This window comes from Miscanthus floridulus, chromosome 1 (assembly GCF_019320115.1).
Source record: "Miscanthus floridulus cultivar M001 chromosome 1, ASM1932011v1, whole genome shotgun sequence".
NCBI lineage: Eukaryota > Viridiplantae > Streptophyta > Magnoliopsida > Poales > Poaceae > Miscanthus > Miscanthus floridulus.
Genome location: NC_089580.1, coordinates 196,496,769 through 196,514,864, shown reverse-complemented (window position 1 = coordinate 196,514,864; position 18,096 = coordinate 196,496,769). Strand labels below are relative to the sequence as shown.

Below are 18,096 nucleotides of genomic sequence, written 5' to 3'. Positions count from 1 at the left end.
ACCATACTCATGCATCTAGGATCGGAGGAAGAGATCACGTTGCTGGAATTCGAAGAAGCAGAGGAAGGGAACCAGCAGGAGGATCCGCAAGCCGCAGCTCCCGAAGGCGTGGAGCAGAACCCTGAAGAGCTTCCGGAGTGTCCTGACCATCGCCCTACTTCCTTTCCTATGAGGCAAGCCCCGGAGCATTATAAGTCTCCTAGTAATTTACAACTGTTTACTTACGTACTTATGATTGTTGCATTAGGTTATAAGAGTTGATTGAAACCACTTGGTGCATGTACTATTCCTTGTCCAGATATCACACCTTTAACCAGGTATAGGTCCAGGATCGAATATATGCTTAGCCATGCTTAGACCGGTAGAAGTCGGGTGATTTCCTGTCACCTGCGAGATATAGGTGGATACCGGAGCACGGTTGGTTATAATTGTTATCGTGGAAAAGAACCATGGTTAATGTAAATGGAGACCGGGCGGGATGTCGATAGAAAAGCAACAAGACATGGAGGTCTTGGGTGTGGATCTATCCCCGTCTATGTCGATCAAGGACCGTACCATTGTTGGAACTTCTGACAAGATTGAACGCATGCCTCTCACTTAGCTGGCCGGATAATTCGTTCCGACCGCGAAGCCGAGTAATTCAACTCAGGCCGGGAACCGTTCTGTTGTGCGCTCCTTCCGGGGAACGATCAGACTGAGCCCAAGGGCAGGCTTGGCCTGAGCATCCTGGCATCTGGTGTTCCAGATTGTGCGGCGCAGGTATGGACCCGCGAAATGTGTACCTGAGTTGTATCAAAGGTGACCTAAGGCTATCGTGGCTGGTAGACCTGGGTTTGTGTTAGGAATAAACTCCCAGCTGGTTGAAATCGATTCGAATCGCCGTCTCTCCCGGATAGTGAGAAACTTGGCTAGCTCCAACATCGTAGTAACTGTGTTATGAAACATGATGGTTCGGATAAAATTGGAATTTCAATACCGGCTATGGTTACTATTGTATGCTTCTAAATGATATACCACATGTTTGGCACAGGATAGTTGCTAATCTAGAGAGGAATAGTTATAATTAACTTGATAAAGGAATCATAATTGTTCAACTGGGTAAGTTGCCTTTTTCGCAAAATGTTGCCAAGTTACGTCCACTTATACAGCCTTGCATAATCCTTGGAGTCATTTTATTTCTGGTTCATGACGGGTAAGTCTAGCTGAGTACCTTCTCGTACTCAGGGTTTATTTTTCCCATTGTTGCAGATGGCACTGTGTATCATGGGTATTGCAAGAGTTGCTTCTATCCCGCTGTGGATGAGGAGTAAGCCTTGGGCAGGCTTCCTTAGTAATTCCTATCTTTGCTTTTGTGGACCGTGATCTGGTTTGGCACTGTATCAAACTATGATGGAAACTTTATCTTCGAACTTATTTGCTTCCGCTTTATTTATCAAACTCGGTTTGTAATAACTTTTATTCGTACTCTGATGATGAAAAGTATCTGTGAACTTTATGTAATATGTGGCATGTATGTTGAATCCTGTACGATCTTGGTTGTTGTAAATCGTTTATCGAGACCCTGTCGTGGTACTCGACGGACTACCGGGTTTATATGGGTTCAAGTATGACAGTGCGACCGCTTGCGGATTGCCATTATACTTGTATTCTTATAAATTGGTCGGTTCTGCGACAAGAACCTACCCCTTGAGTGAGGGTAGCTCAATGACACGCTTTACTAAAGTTGCTCTTCGCGACTCCCGCAGGGCGAGCACAAGTGCCCCTCACCAGCACTTCTCCAGAGTGCCGCACAAGCTTCTTGCGGGCTTCCACGGAGACCACTGCCAAGCCATCTAGGAGGTGGCAACCTCCAAGAGTAACAAGCACCACCGGCTTACAACTCGATCACCTAGTGCCACTCAATGCAACCTCATGATGCAATCGCACTAGAATCACTCACTCACACAATCGGATGATCGCTATCAAGTATGTGTGAGATGGAGGGCTCCCAAGCACTACTACACAAGCCACCAAGGCTCTAGTGTGCTCACCTTGCGGCCCAAGGCCGACCATGGCTTCTATTTATAACCTCATGAACAAATAGAGTCGTTACCCCTTCACTGGGCGTTTTTTCGGGCTGACCGGACGCAGCACCGGACGCTGCACCGGACACACCGGCCGTGCATACTGGACATGTCCGGTCGCTATACCAGACGTGTCCGGTAGCTGTCTGACCACCATGTGTCCCACCGTTGCCTCCAACAGCTCTCTAACACGATGATCGGACGCTCAGCACGAAACGACCAGATGCTACACCACTATGTCCGGTCGAGTCCAGTAAGCCTCCAGGGCCGACCAGATGCGACAGTTAGAAACTGACCGGACGCTGAGCCTCAGTGTCCGGTCGCGTACAGTAAGCATCCTCTGACGACTAGACACGTCCGGTCACACCGGACCGGACGCAGCCAGCGTCCGATCGACTATACTGCCGAACACCGCATTTTCTGATTCACGCGTCCGGTGTGGCGACCAGACGTGTTCGATCGCTGAGTACGTCGCCGAATATCGGACGTGTCCGGTCACCATACCGGACGCGTCCGGTCACTCTGTAACCAGCGCGACTCACTCGTTTTCATCACCAACTTCTTCTCCTTTGCAAATGTACCAACACCACCAAGTGTACACCATCATGTGTATGTGTGTTAGCATTTTCATAATCATTTTCCAAAGGATTAGCCACTCAACTTGCCACGCCACTCGATCCTAGCGACGATGCAAAGTTAGATCACTCGAGTGGCACTAGATGACTGATATGCAAACAAGTTTGCCCCTCTTGATAGTACGGCCATCTATCATAAACCTGGTCATAAACTTCTCTACACACCTATGACCGGTGAAATGAAATGCCCTAGGTTATACCTTTGCCTTGCGCATTCCATTCCATTTCCTCCAATGTTGATGCAACACATGCACCAACACAATCAACAATGATATGATCCACTTCATATCATCACATGATCATATTGGTTCATCGATCTTAACTTTACTTGCTCTTCACCGTTGCCATCGTCCATCGGCACCAAGTCTTGCTCAAGCTTCACCGCCACGTGGTCCATCACTCCAAAGCCTTCGACTTGCCCTTCATGCTTGCAACCGGTCCATCAAGCCAAGTCTTGTCTTGATCTTCTCCACCTTGATCACATGACTCAATGTCATGTCTCATGTGCATTTAAGCTCCTTCATCATCACATGTGTGAGCTTTGCAACATCTCCAAGCCATTTTCACCTTCATGGCATATGTTGCTCACACACATGTACCTGTGGACTAATCACCTGTGTATCTCACATAAACACAATTAGTCCACCTAGGTTGTCACTCAATTACCAAAACCACACAATGACCTTTCACCCGTGCACGCAACGCCTATACCAGCGGCACCAGTGCTCACCTCTGCGCTTCCCCCACATCCGATGCACCCCCGCATGGCTCGCTCGGTGCTTACATCGGTGACCGTCGACACCGCAGCAGCATCGATGTCCTCCGCAACACTGTGGACTCCGACATCAACAGTCGGCACTGATGCGGAACTTCCTCAGGCTTCGTCATCATCCTAGGAAGCCACGATGCCACTTGGTTCGCCTAGCGTGGCATCGTCGCCTGCATCAAACATCACGGCCACACCGGCTTCATCTCCGGCCTCTGCTTCATCAGCCTCACTAGCACCTGCCCACCATATGGTGACACGGGCAAAGGCCAGCGTGTTCAAGCCCAACCCCAAGTACGTGCTGCTGACGGAGTCCACAACAACGTCACCCATTCCCTCATCAGTCCGGGTGGCACTATGCGCCCCCAACTGGCATGCTGCAATGTAGCTCGAGTTTGATGCGCTCCAAGCAAACAACACGTGGATGCTCCAAGACCGCCCGCCCGGTGCTCAGATCATAACTGGCAAATGAGTCTTCAAGCACAAGTGGAACCCCGACGGCACCCTAGACTGGTACAAGGCAAGGTGGGTCATACGCGGCTTCAACCAATGCCCTAGGATCGACTTTGGTGAAACCTTCTCGCTGGTCATCAAGCCATCGACGATCAGGACAGTACTCACCTTGGTGGCCTCCCAGCGTTGGTCGGCCCATCAGCTAGACGTCTCCAATGCGTTCCTGCATGGGAACCTGTAGGAAACGGTGTACTACAGCCAGCCGACTGGCTTCGAGCACCCTGAATGACCGAACGCTGTGTGCCTGCTCTCACACTCACTCTACGGTCTTCGTCAAGCTCCGCGTCAATGGTTCCTTCACTTCGTCGCGTACGTCACCAGCCTCGGCTTCGTGCAATCTCGCACCGATAGCTCCCTCTTTGTGCTTCGCCATGGCACCCATACAGCGTATCTCCTCCTCTATGTCGATGACATGATCTTGTCAGCCTCATCCTCGTGCCTTCTTTAGCACATCATCGCTAAGCTCAAGCTCTAGTTCGCCATCAAGGACTTGGGACCACTACAGTTCTTCCTCGGCATCGACGTTCAATGCGATGACAGTGGCTTCTTCCTTTCATAGGAGAAATACACCAAGGAGATCCTCGAACGAGCAGGCATGAGCAACTACAAGGTAGCCGAAACACCAGCCGACGTTTGCCAAAAAACGTCTGACACCGATGACAATCTCATCAATGACGCGTCCTGGTACAGAAGCATGGTGAGGGCGCTTCAGTACCTCACGCTAACACGGCCGGACATCGCCTATGCCAAGCAGCAAGTGTGCTTGCACATGCATGCGCCACGCGATGCTCACCTGATGCTGCTGAAGAGAATCCTACGCTATGTCAAGGGAACTACGAGTCTCGGGCTCCGCCTTCTTCCTACAGCGTCGCTCAAGCTCACGGTGTACACTAACATGGACTGGGCAGGGTGCCCGGACACACGATGCTCCATGTTAGGCTTTGCAGTGTTCCTAGGCGAGTCTCTTGTCTCCTGGAGCTCCAAAAGATAGGTGACAGTGTCGCGTTCCAGCGTAGAGGCTGAGTACCGCGGTGTCGCCAATGTCGTCGCCGAGTGTTCATGGCTACAATAGCTTCTCAGCGAGCTGCACTGCCACATCTAGGGCACCATGATACCATACTACGACAATGTTTCTTCAGTGTACATGGCACACAATCTAGTTCATCATTGGCGGACCAAACACATCGAGCTCGATGTTCATTTCATTAGAGAGAAGGTTGCACTCGGCGAGCTCCGTGTTCTTCAGATACCGAGCACACGCCAGTTCACGGACATCTTCACAAAGGGCTTGCCATCTTTGCTCTTCAATGACTTTCGAGACAGCCTCTGTGTTGGCAAACCTACAGCAGCGACTGAGGGGGTGTTAGCGGATTAGTCTGCACAGGGCCCGCTTGTAAGCTCATTTGTAATCGCTGGACGTGGTTGACGTGATCCGATGGACGCGGTCACCACGCGATCCGCAACGCTCACCAACGCCATGTATGTACTCGCTCTACCGCTGGCTCACATAGCAGCTTTGTAGGAGAGTCCATTGAGCCAAGGCTCACCTGTACGTGTATATATTGTACACTAGAGATCAATACAAAGTGCGGTTGATCATTCTTCCACTTTCATGGACGATGGCCGACTACACCGCGGTGTGGGCACGGTCGAAATGGCTGGACGACGGTGCTAGGTGGCGGTTCGCTGCCGGTGGCGAGGTGCTCCCGCCGTGTGAGAAGAAGGAGAGGGATTTGTCGAGCGCCTGGATGTGGCTGAGCAGGTAGTGGAGGGTGTTGAGCCAGATGTAGAGACGTTGCGTGTTGCGGCTGGTGGACTAGCGCGGGTTGTTGCCGCCCGACAAGGATGCGCTCTGGCTATGGTGAATGCGGCCACATGGGCTCGTCCTAGGATCTCGGCACGGCATCGCCGCCCTCTTCCAGAGCTTGATGATCTTCAAGTCCTGGTTGCACCTAGTCAGCGGTGGCAGCGATGGGATGTTGTTAGATTGATCTCTAATCCTAAACTAGGTCCAACAGCCCAGTTGGGTCTTTGATCCACGCCCTGATCAGGGGCGCCCAGCCCACTATGGCTGGAGGGCCTCTATCACACTGTGCAATAAATAGAGGTGGGGGTCGGCAGCTCTGTACACGAGGTTCGCCTGAACCGAGCTCCCCACCAACAAACCCTAATCAGATCTAGAGGGTGAGCAGCCAGTGACAGTAAGCCACCAGCCGCGCCGCCACCGGACTGCATCACTGCCACCACTACACTGTGCCACCACCCGTCTTCACCGACCGTCGCTGCCCTCGCGCAGACACCGATGCAACACCCATAGCAGACGCCTCTGGATCAAAGGCCTACGATGGTCGGTAACCTAGCACTACTCCTCCCTCTATTCTCTGTCTAGTTCATGTACTAGAACATGCTATTCATTTACAAGATGTACTCGGCTAGATCTATGACCATATGATCAGAATAGATTAACATTGGTACTAGAGCCAGGCTATTTTGAGTAGATCTTGGTATGGGTATGAATAGAAAAGAAAAGAAATCAAATGAAATAGATGAACTGAATCGAACGAATCGAATCGGGAAAAGAAACCCTAACCCTAACCAAACCCTAATCTCGATCCTAACCCCATCCCCAACCCTAAATCGGATAGATCCAAGAAAAGAACAAAGGGAAATCAAAGAAAAGAAAAGGGGAAGGGGAAGAGGCCTAAGGGGAAGAGGCCTACCTCACCGCCGCACCATGCTGCCACCTTGTCGGTGCGCAGGCAGGTGCTCGGGCCAAGGGCGTTGTGGCCAGGCCGCTCGACGACGGTGCGCTCACCCACTGGAGAGCGCGCGTGCCGGCGAGAGGGCCGATGATGGCGCCGTCATCGTCTCTAAAATAGAGAAGGAGAAGATCAGGGTCAGATCTAGGGTTTTGGAGGGGATCAGGGCACCGCCGTCCAAACCGCTCGACGGCGGCGTGCTCACCCGCTGGATCAAAATGAATGGCCAACGCTGATTGGGCCGCCTTTCGGCCCAGGTGGGTGAGGGCGCGAGGCCGCTTTCCCGGCCTAGGCCCAGGTTGCGGCCTGGGCACGGGGGAGCGCATGGGAGAGCGCTCGAACGGCCGTGGGTCGTGGGGCATTTTTGCTGTTTTGGGCCGAAATGGCCACAAACACAGTGAAACAGTTCTTTCGTTTTATTTTTCCAGAAACTTTTTTTGATACATATTTGATGAATTTCAAATGAATTTTGATGTCCAACTCTGCACAATTTTGATCCAACGACAATTTTGTTCAGAGAAAAGTACAGTACTATAAAGTTTCTGGAAAAATAATAATGAGAATATTTACGCTTTCCGCTGCGTATTTAAAGTTGTTATTTTCATTATTAAATTCGAACCAACGGGAGAATTTAAATTTGGAAAAATAGATATGGTTTTAGTTTGTCATAATATTGTTATTATTCTGACTAACATTGATTAATGACAATATTATGATGTTATTTATGAGTTTTGTCATGCATTAATTTCATTTATGCCCAACGGTGATGTAGAATTAGTTTAGAGGACAATTGTATGTTTTAATTTTGACCAACGTTGGAACTAAGGCTGCAATTGTTATTATTATGTTCTCACTCTATGAATTGTGTTTTCAGGTGGATACAACTTGATGGGTTGTATCAAAGAGATCCCCACTCTCAAAGGTGACAACTACACGGAGTGGAAGAAAAAGATTGACCTAACCTTCATCTTGGCCGAGGTGGACTAGGTAGTCACCTCACCGTGTCCCATTGAGCCTGTGGCACCGGTGAGGGATACAAACAAGGCTGATGCCGCTTGGGCAACTAGAGAGAGGGATTTTGCATCCCAAAAGATGTCATATGACCTTGAGCATAGGAAGTGGGTCACTGCCAACAAGAAATGTATAGTTGTGATAAAAAACACGATTGAGCCTGCAATTGTGGGCTCAATCCCAGAGTGTGACACCGTCACCGAGTACCTCGATAGAATAAAGAGTCAGTTCACTGGCTCTTCAAAGACATAAGCTACACAGCTGATAAAGCAGCTGGTGACAGATGGGTACTCTGAAAATGGTGGCATAAGAGAGCACATACTAAGGATGAGCAATTTGGCATCCAAGCTAAAACCAATGGATCTGGCTCTCAAGGAAGAGTTCCTTATCCATTTGATTTTTGCTTCCTTGCCAAAGGAATTTAACACTTTTGTTGTCAACTACAACATACATCCCGAGAAGTGGGACTTAGAGATGCTCATGGCTATGTGTGTGCAAGAGGAGGAGAGAATGAAAGATGCCAATGGTGGCACTATCAATTATGTGAAAGACAACAAGAAAAAGAATAGTAATGCTAACTCAAAGCCAAAGGGAAAGGGTCCCATGCTGCATCAGCCTCAACAAAACAAGTTCACAGTAGAGAAAGATCAGTGTCTCTATTGCAAGAAGACGAGACATTATTAAGAAAGATTGTCCCTATTACTTAAATATGATCATGGCAAAGAAAGGTGAGAACATTATTATGTTCATAAATGTAGGGGTATGTCTCTCGATATCCACAAGATAAGACATGGGCCGCACCATCAGAGGTGGCCTAGCCCCCGGTATGTATAGTATTCGAAATCTACTTGATGGATTGACTCAGGTGCAACTGTTCATGTTGCTAATTCTTTACATGGATTCCATTCGACAAGGACTACGCAAAGAAGAGAAAGACACATTAAAGTTGTAAATGGAGTTTGAGTAGATGTCGAAGCCATTGGCGATCTTTCTCTAGAGCTTGTTGATGGCTTCACACTTTTACTTAGAGATGTACTTTATGTTCTCTCTTTACAGAGAAACTTGATTAGTGTTTCATGCTTGGACAATGATGGATATGATTGCCATTTTGGAAATGGCAAAAGTAAGATAACATTTAATAATGCATGTGTTGGTCTTGCTATCTTACAAAATAAGCTTTATTTGTTATCACTACGTGATGATGTGAATGTTGTATGCAATGATGGGAACGTTGCGTGCAACAATGAGAATGTATCCTCGTCTGCGGATGTAAACAGAAAACGAAAGAGAGCTCACGATGCGTTGTCAAAATTATGGCACTGTCGTTTAGACCATATTTCGAGGGGGAGAATAGAAAGACTAGTTAAGAATGATATTCTTCCTCCATTAGAGCTCTCAGATTTAGAACAATGCAGAGAATGCATAAAAGGAAAGTATGCAAAGAAAATTAAGAAGATGCCAAACAAAGCGTAGGAATTTTACAGATTATTCACACAGACATCTATGGTTCATTTCCTGTAAAGAGTGTGGATGGTTATGATTCGTTCATAACATTCACAGATGATTACTCCCTTTATGGCTACATTTATCCAATCAAAGAAAGAACAGAAGCATTGGATAAATTTAAGATATTTAAGGCAGAAGTTGAAAACCAACATAATTTAAAGATTAAGATAGTCAGGTCCGACCGTGGGGGGAGTACTACGATCGGCATACCCCATATGGCCAAGTTCTTGGACCTTTTGCAAGGTTCTTCCAGAAGAATGGCATAGTAGTCTAGTATTCTACACCGGACGAACCTCAGTAGAATGGAGTAGCTAAAAGACGCAATCGTACCCCAATGGATATGGTGCGTAGTATGATAAGTTACTCCACCTTACTATTGAGCTTGTGGATGGAGGAGTTAAAAACCGCCATTCATATTCTCAATAGAGTATCAAGTAAGCCGGCGCCCAAAACACCGTATGAGTTGTGGATAGAAAGAGTACCCTCACCAAACCACTTGCGTGTGTGTGGGGGGAGGTCCTGCTGAAGCTAAAGTATTTAACCCAAATATTGGGAAGCTAGATCCCAAAATAGTAAGTTGCCATTTCATTGGCTACCCAAAAAAGTCAAAAGGTTTTCATTTCTACTATTCAGACAGACATATAAAGTTTGTGAAAACGAGACACACTATCTTCCTAGAGGATAAAATGATGAGGGGGAGCATAGTAGCTCAAGAAAATGACCTTGAAGAGAAGCGGGTGTATGCACCCACTCCGATGATTCATGAGCCATTTTTCTCACTATCCGTTGTCGCTACACCGACAGTGCAAGATACTGTGGTGTCAGCACCTGTTGTTATTCCGCCTGTGGCAACAATGAACGACAATGAGGAACCTGTTCTTCAGGATCCTGTAGAACCTATTGCCACACATGAGGGGGAGCAACAACAACCTCAAACAGAAGATGTGCCAAATGTAGAGGCCCCTAAAAGGTCTCAAAGAGTTAGAAAATCAGCTATTCCTGCTGACTATGAAGTATACAACACTGAGGAATTTCAAATGAAGGATGATTCCACCTCATTTGAAGAAGCCACGAGAAGTGATCATTCATCAAAGTGGCTTGAGGCCATGGAAGCAGTGTTCGCCTAAACGGATTAAACGGCCGTTTAAACGGCTAGTAAACGGTAAACGATGGTAAACTATTTTGTTTAGGGGGTAAACAAAAATTAAACGGTTGACCGTTTAAACAGTCAAAAAACCGGGGAAACGGCATATACGGTCCAAACAGAACGAAGATAAACATCATTAAACAGGCTAAACAGTTGTTTAAACGGCCGTTTAGGCGAACACGAGGTAAATCTAGTTCAATTTTATATGGATAAATTTGTATGCTTAAGTTTATTATATTTATAAATATGTACACTTGATATGTTACATGCATAAATATCTATATTTGGTTCTTTTCACATGCATAAATATATATACATACCAAAATAATTGATTTTTACTCGGATAAATATGTATAAATGCTAGAATACTTGATTTTTTACATGCACATATATAATTATATTTTTTTTAAAGTACAAAACTATTTAGACCGTTTAACTTCGTTTAAACACCGTGTAAACAGCCTAAACGCTAAACGAAGGGCGACCGTGTAAAGACCGTTTACCGTTTAGGAAAACATTGCATGGAAGATGAAATGAAATCTATAAATGCCAATAAAGTTTGGAACATGGAAATAATTCCTAAAGAAGTCAAAACAGTAGGCTGTAAATGGATGTGCAAAACAAAACCTGACTCTCAAGGAAATATAGAAAGATATAAAGCGAGACTTATGTCAATAGGCTTTACGCAAAGGGAAGGGATTGATTACAATGAGACCTTTTCTCCAGTCTCATGTAATGATTCCTTCAGAATCATAATGGCATTAGTGGCACATTACGATTTAGAATTACATCAGATGGATGTAAAGACGATATTTCTCAACAGGGACTTGGAGCAAAATGCTTACATGGCACAACCAAAAGATTTTGTCATAGAAGGACAAGAACGAATGGGATGCCGCCTAAAGAAATCCATTTATGAATTAAAACAAGCTTCAAGACAGTGGTACTTGAAGTTTGATCAGACAATAAGGATTTTTGGGTTTAAAGAGAATGTTAAGGACAATTGTGTCTATGCAAAGTTTAAGAATGAGAAGTTTATCTTCCTTGTCTTGTATGTGGCCGATATCTTACTTGCTAGTAGTGATGTCAGTCTACTACTCGCAATGTTTTCCTAAATGGTAAATAGTCTTTATATGGCCGCCCTTCGTTTAGCGTTTAGGTTATTTACACGGTGTTTAAACGAAGTTAAACGGTCTAAACGGTTTTGTACTTTAAAAAAATACATATAATTATATATGTGCATATAAAAAATCAAGTATTCAAGTATTTATACATATTTATCTGAGTAAAAATCAATTATTTTGGTATGTATATATTTATGCATGTGAAAAGAACCAAATATAGATATTTATGCATGTAACATATCAAGTATACACATTTATAAATATAAAAAACTTAAGTATAGATTTACCTCGTGTTTGCCTAAACGGCCGTTTAAACAGCTGTTTAGTCCGTTTAATGCTGTTTATCTTTGTTCCGTTTAGACCGTTTTCCCATTTTTTGACTGTTTAAACGGTCAACCGTTTAATTTCCGTTTACCCCCTAAACAAAATAGTTTACCACCGTTTACCGTTTACTGGCCATTTAAACAGTCGTTTTATCCGTTTAGACGAACACTGACTACCGGAGACAAAGAAGTTTTTGTCCTCAAATTTTGATATGAAAGATCTTGGTGAAGCCTCGTTCGTTCTAGGGATCGAGATTCACCGAGATAGAAGTAAATGAACCAATATGAGATCGATCAAATGAAAGTGGTTCCATATGCTTCAGCTGTCGGAAGCTTGCAATATGCTCAAGTATGTACGCGCCCTGACTTGGCATTTGTTACCGGGTTACTTGGCAGATTTCAGAGCAATCCTGGAACATAACTCTAGAAATTAGTAAAGAAAGTCTTGTGTTATTTGCAAGGAACGAAAAGCCTCATGATGACGTATAGAAGATCTGATTCACTCCATATAGTGGGATATTCAGATTCTGATTATGCGGGAGATGATAGAAAATCTACGTCTGGATATGTATTCACTATAGCAGGGGGAGCTATTTCATAGAAAAGCTCAAAGCAAACCGTCACTACATCGTTCACAATGTATGACGAGTTTGTAGCGTGTTATGAGGCAACGGGGTAGGTGAACTGGCTAAAGAAGTTCATACCCGGTTTGAAGGTGGTTGACTGACATCTATAGACCACTTAAGTTATAATGCGATAATAATCCGGCAGTACAGTATACTCACAACAATAAGTCAAGTGGTGCTGCCAAACACATTGACATAAAGTATTATGTTGTGAAAGATAAAGTCCGGAATCATGTCATAAGTCTTGAGCATATAAGTACCTGAAAAGATGCTCACGGGATCCGCTTACAAAAGGCTTACCACCCAACGTGTTCAGAGAACATGTAGCCGGCATGGGTTTAAAGGAAAGCCTATAATTCCTGGACAAAAGAAGGCACAAAGATAAGTATCTATTTTAGAACAGAGTGGATTGTTGTAACTGTTAAATCTATCGACAATTGACCGTGACGATGAAACATGCTCTATGCGCCTAATCTGCAATGGAATGAACGAAAGTAAATGATATGAAATTAAAAAATGGTAGAAGATCAAGGGGAGATTGTTAGGTTGATCTCTAATCCCAAATTGGGCCCAACGACCCAGTTGGGCCTTTGATCCGCGCTCCTGATCGGGGGACGCCCAGCCCACTATAGCTGGAGGGCCCCCTGTCACACTGCGCAATAAATAGAGGTGGGGGCCGGCGGCTCTGTACACGAGGTTCGTCTGAGCCGAGCTTCCCACCGACAAACCCTAATCCGATCTAGAGGGTGCGCAGCCAGTGACGAAAGCCACCAGCCGCGCCGCCACCGGACCGCGTCACCGCCACCACTGCACTGTGCCGTCCACCCGTCTTCACCGACCGTCGATGCCCTCGCGCAGACACCGACGCAACGTCCATGGCAGCCGCCTCTGGATAGAAGGCCTACGATGGTCGGTAACCTAGCTACTACTCCTCCATCTATTCTCTGTCTAGTTCATGTACTAGGACATGCTATTTATTTACGAGATGTATCCGACTAGATCTATGATCGATATGATCAGAATAGATTAACAGATGTAGCTCTGCTTGGTGCCTGTTTGTTTGTTGAGCCAAGCACAAAAGCATGTGAAAAAAAAACCCCGATGGTACGAGCTTCATAAGCTGCAGCTTTTCAGTGCAGTCGTGATCGTCAGCATACCACAAGACGCGAGGAAGGTGATGTACTCCTGAAAGATGGCACCCAAGCCGTCGGCGACGTTCTGAACCATGTCGTCCCTGGCGCTCACTGGGATCCCGAAGAACTCGTCGACGGTCGCCTTGGCCAGCTTCATCAGCTCGACCGCGGATCGCGCATACGAGCCTTTGGATTTTGGTATCCAACTCTACATGACATGAGTACACCGTGAAGATTTCGTACAAGAATCGAAGGAATCGAATCCATTGACGCGCATGCGTTGATGATGGGCAGAGACCTCAGTGTCTTTGGCCCTCAGGAGGCACTCCCTGGCGATCCTGAGCCTCTCCTCGATCCAGGTCCTGAAGAAGCGCGCCACCAGGGACTCCACGTCGTAGGGGACGACCTCCCTGACCAGCGACCTGCCGCCGTCGTCACTGTCCGCCACGTCCTCGACCATCATCGGCACCAGGGCCTTCTCGAGCCTGCCCGCCGCGTGCAGCACGTGCACGAGCTCGTTGGTCAGGCACGTGGCCTTGGCCACGTACTGCTTCAGCACGACGCCGTAGCAGCTGTGGAGCGTGGCCACGGCAGCCGCGCCCGGGAACGGGTGCCACCGCTTCAGCACCGGGCTGAAGTTGTCCAGCTCGAACTGAGCCAGCTGCTCCGTGTCCTGGGCGAGCCGTGCCACAATCTCGCTGGGATCGTCGTCGCGTTGGATGATCATGCTGTTTCCTTGTCCAAGCTCGTTCTCCAGTGTCTGTGGTTGCATCAGATTTCTCAACATCTTGGCACGGCATTGACATTGTGGCCACGTATATACGTACGTTGCTAACATTGGTGAAGACATTTCTCATGGAGCACCTGACGTAGTGATCCACGCGGTTGCCAGCGAAGCTCCCGATGCCGTCGCCTTCGTGCTCGGATTCTGCCAGAGCGATGCCCATCCCAGGCATACTCTCTGCGATGATCTTGCTCGTGGAAAGTGCTAGCGACAGGGCACTCATCATTGCCCCAGCGCTGGTGGCAGCCATGCCCTTCCCGTACCATTCATGGTAATCAAGCAATCGTTTCTCCGACCAGTCATGTATCGCCCCGAGAACGCTGGAGAGCACTCGGGCGTACACCGGGTCATGGTCCTCCTGCCTGGCGTCGGCTGCCACGTCACCGAGCACCGTGAGCGCGGCGCCGGCGAGGTCCGGCTCGATCTGCCCGGTGGCCACGTACTGCTGGAAGAGTACCCAGGCGAAGCACACGTTGTGGACCATCCTGTCGATCCCCAGCGTTGTCCATGTCCGACTCATGAGCTCCGCCTCCTACTTCGCGCGCTCCTCCGAGACCACCGCCGCCGACCTCGACGTGCGCAGCCTCGGATCCACCGCCACCGCCACCGCCGCCGCAGCAGCGGAAACCGTCGAGTGCCCCTTTGGGCACGTCGATGGCCTCTCCCGTGCCGAGCTCCGGGAGGCCGCGTACGAGGTCTTCTTCATGTCGTGCCGCGCTGCCGGGGGCAGGGGAGGAGGAGGCGGCAGCGGGTTGAACTATTACCCGTCGGGCGGGGACAGCGGGGGGAGACGACGGGTCGCCCACGATCCGGTCCGGCCCGAGAGGCGGCACGGGGATGAATGTCGTCAGCAGCAGGGTGAAGAGGGCGCTGGGGCTCAAGGCGCGGCGGTCGTCGCAGCCCACCACCGTGCGGAGCAGCATGAACTCGTCGTCCGCACCGGGGTCGCCTGGCCGGATGCGCTCGGTGAGGGACCAGGAAGTCCCGGCGGCCGATGACCTCGGCCGAGATCATGCGGCAGCAGATGCGGGTCATGGAGCAGAGCGACGCCCGCCTGCGCAAGACGCTCACGCGCACCCTCGTCGGCCAGGTCCGTCCGTCCACACTCATGCATGGTGGAATTCAGGCACCTCCATTGATGCGCGCGTCGCGTCTGCATTCATGCACGTTTAAAAGGTTAAGAATTGATGACAGATTAACGTTGCAGGTGGGGAAGAAGGCGGACACGATCATCCTACCGCTCGAGCTCCTCCGGCAGCTGAAGCTGGCCGACTTCGCCGACAGCGGCGAGCACCACCAATGGCATCGCCGGCAACTCAAGCTCCTGGAGGCGGGCCTCATCCACCACCCGTCCCTCCCGCTGGACCGCCTCAACGCCCCCGTGCTCCGGTTCCGGGAGATCGCGCAGGCCGCCGACGCGCGCGCCATCGACACCAGCAAGGCCTCGGACACCATGCGCGCCCTCTGCGACGCCGTGCTCGCCCTCGCCTGGCGCTCCGCTCCTGGCACCGGGCCCCCGGGCGAGGCCTGCCACTGGGTCGACGGGTACCCTCTCAACGTGATCCTCTACGTCTCGCTGCTCCAGGCCATCTTCGACCTCAAGGAGGAGACCGTTGTGCTCGACGAGGTGGATGAGCTCCTGGCTTTCGGCCTCAGGGAGAGGCCGGGGGACGCCAGGATGGGGAGGCGGGCGGCTGGCATATGGCCGTGCCCGCTTGCCGCGCCGCCGTTCCAGGTAAACATGACAGCTGGACCTGAATTTGCCGGTTATTCTTGGTAGTTCTTATTTTTTTAAGCAACAGTTATTCTTGGTAGTTGGGACGGATGGACCTGTGGATGGGCTTTATGCGCAGGATATCCCGCCGAAAACAAGTGGCCTGTTCGGTTCGACACGGGCCCGTAGACCAGTAGGCTCGTCCGAGTGGAATTCCCGTCCGAGGACAGTAAGCGCGGTCCAACCAACACCCAGGCTCGTGTGGCTGCAGCCCAGTTCTCCCGTTTGATTTGTTTGGGCTAATGGGCTCCAAAAGACAATTGGGCTAATTGTCTTCGGAAGTGGCCAGATTCTAGCTTTTACAGGTGACTCCTCAATGGCTTGCATGGAAACGACAGGTTGGTTCGCGGGCCATGGGAAGGGAACCACCCGGTAGCTCCACCGTTGAGGTAGGAAAGCCAGCTTTTCTTTCCTCAACTCTAAACCAGAAATAGTTCCTCACTCATCTTTCAAAACCGGTCACTTGACTCCACGACTGTTTTTCCTTTTTTTTCTTTTATATTTATTTCGTCAGAATTTTTGAAACATCATAATAAATCACAAAAAAATTATAAAATGAAAATATAATTAGGTTGGACTCCACACGAGTTGATCTACACAGTGAACATATGATATATTATGCTTTAGCACAAAGTTTTTGTTATAACTTTAGATCTATGTTTTCTTGTAATTAATTCATAGTTGTGTTTCTCTATTCCAATCGTGGTGAAAATTTTATGGTGGATTAATCATTACATGCTTGAGCTGTAGAAAAAAATTCATGCTCATTGGATCATATATGACTGACTTATAGATTTATCTATTGATTTATATAGTTTTACGTAGATAAAACTATAACTCGGTCATACATGATCCAATGAGTATAATTTTTTTGCTACATCTCAAGCATTCAATGATTAGACCAACGCAAAATTTTCACCATAATTGGACAACATAAACTGCAGCTATGAATTAATTATAGGAAAACTTACATCTAAACCTATAGCAAAAACTTTATACTAAAACATACCATATTATATATTTACTGTATAGATCTACTCATGTGGAGTCCAACAAAAAAAATCATGCTCATTGGATTATGTATGACTAAGTTACAGATTTAATTTCATTTAAAAACTATTTAATAAACATAAAGCTAAATAAATCTATAACTCAATCATACGTGATCCAATGAGCATGAATTTTTACTACGTCTCAAGAATGTAATGATTAGCTGACCATAAAAATTTCATCACAATTAGACCAGAGAAACCGTAGCTATGAATTAATTACAGAAAAATATAGATATCAAGTTATAGCAAAAACTTTGTGCTAAAACATAATATATCATATGTTCACTTTGTAGATCTATTCATGTTGAGTGCAACCCAATTGGATTTTTTATATTATGATTTTTCTATGATTTACTATAATGTTTTAAAGATTCGGCCGAAATAAACATAAAAGAAAAAAAAAGAAAAACCATCATTGAAAACAGCCATGGAGGTCAACCGAACGGTTTTGAAAGATGAGAGATGAACTATTTCTGGTTTTAGAGTTGAGGGAGGAAAAACATATTTTCACGATAGTTGAGGGAGGCAAAATGAATTTTTTTCCTTGAGGCAAAGACAAGTGATTCTTCAGTCTGTTCACTTGTTGGTTTCAACCAGGGCTTATCAGTCAGCCAATAGTATTTTTTTCTCACAACAAACCAACATCAACCGAAGTTTATCAGCTCAAAAACCAACCAGCGAACATGCCACTTATCCCTTTTCACTGAGCTCTTGACACATACGCTAGTACAGTACAGGACTAATTGCTCTTCTCTTCTGCCGCTTCCACTAGTTACAGAGCTGAAAGTAAATGATCCATCAAAAGTTGATCAATCAAAGGAGTAGAAGTCTTCAGTGGCCAATGGTCAGTAGTCAGCATTGCAGTGCTTATCCAGATCAA

General features: G+C 47.4%; 1 pseudogene; it reads right to left on the bottom strand.

Moving 5' to 3' along the window:
• Positions 1–15,498, bottom strand: part of LOC136508205 (protein unc-13 homolog) — a 63,260-nt pseudogene extending 47,762 nt beyond the window's left edge.
• Positions 15,499–18,096: the final 2,598 nt, after the last annotated feature.